Raw genomic sequence first — 1,357 nt, forward strand, 5'->3', positions numbered from 1 at the left:
AGAATAATCCTCAAAGCCACTACTTTAAACTTTTTTTTTTTAATTTGTGTACTCAAAAAATTTTATTGTGAAACAATTCTTAGAAATCTTTGAATAAAAAGAAAAATCACATGGGCACCTGGGTGGGTCAGTCATGTGAGCATCCAACTCTTGATTAAGGCTCAAGTCATGATCTCAGCGTCATGAGATCAAGCCCCGGGAGTGACTCCACACTGAGCGTGGAGCCTGCTTAAGAGTCTCTCTCTCCCTTTTCCCCCAAGCCACAGGCGCTCTCTCTGTGTCTCCCTCTGAAAAAAAAGAAAAGAAAAATCGCAAAAGGTCCCTGATTTCAAGAAGCTCAGAGTCTAATGGAAAAAAAAAAAAAAACATAGAAATTCTTGCAGTCCTGCTTAAGGTCCTTTGTTTAGGCCCAGACTATGAATTCTGATTGATTCTGGCCTCTCTAAGCTACCTCCTCCTGCCAACAGCCTAGCCCACCTGCTGCATGAAGAGTGATAACCTGACCTGGGAAAGTGAGTTTGTCCTCCTGGGGCTCTCCATGACAGGCAGGCCCAGGCTGGATTCTTTGTCCTATTTGGGGCCGCCTACCTGCTGATCCTGCTGGGCAACAGGCTCATCATCCTCCTGACCGGACTGGATGCACGACTGCACCTGCCCATGTACTTCTTCCTCTGCAACCTCTTGGTGTTGGATGTTCTGATACACTTCTAGGGGGTTCCTCAGATGCTGGTACACTTTCTCCTGGAGAAGAAGACCATCTTCTTCATCTGATGTAGGATCCAGCTCTTCTTCTCACTGGCCCTGAGGGATACCAAGATCCTGCTACTGGCTCCTATGGCCTGTGACTGCTACATGACTGCCTGTGACCCCTTGCATTATGTGACAGCAGTCTCTTGGCTTATAAGCCTAGTGAATTTTGTGTTGTAGACACTGGTCATCATGCACCTGCCCACCTGTGGGCACGTGTGCTGAACCACATGGCCTGTGTGGATGTCATACACACCATGTTGTAATGGTGGGCTCCAGGGTAGTGGTGCTACTGGTGCACAGAGCTGAATGCTGGCTAGGAACCCAGTTGTGTTAATAGAGAACTACAGACAAACTCAGAAGTAGAAAGAGAAGGCTGCTTCCTAAGGACAGTGAAGCTTGTACTAAGTCTTTCTTAGTACTTAATACTAAGGATTAAGTATTAGTGCAACTGTGCACATTGTGTGGTATGTATGTGTCCATGTGTGAAAAATGCACCCTTTGTTTTTGAAGACATATATAGATAATGACTTAAGTTCTGAAATCTTCTTTGTAGCTCTGGCCCAGGCTCCTCAAGATTCAAAAACAGTTTAAATTAATCAGAAATGTC

At 45.3% G+C, this 1,357-nt stretch overlaps 1 pseudogene; it reads left to right on the forward strand.

Annotated features, from left to right (window-relative positions):
* The first annotated feature begins 484 nt into the window (after nucleotides 1-484).
* Nucleotides 485-1,084, forward strand: LOC112934841 (olfactory receptor 2F1-like; annotated as a pseudogene).
* Nucleotides 1,085-1,357: the final 273 nt, after the last annotated feature.

The sequence above is a fragment of the Vulpes vulpes genome, chromosome 7 (genome assembly GCF_048418805.1).
Source record: "Vulpes vulpes isolate BD-2025 chromosome 7, VulVul3, whole genome shotgun sequence".
NCBI classification, from domain to species: domain Eukaryota; kingdom Metazoa; phylum Chordata; class Mammalia; order Carnivora; family Canidae; genus Vulpes; species Vulpes vulpes.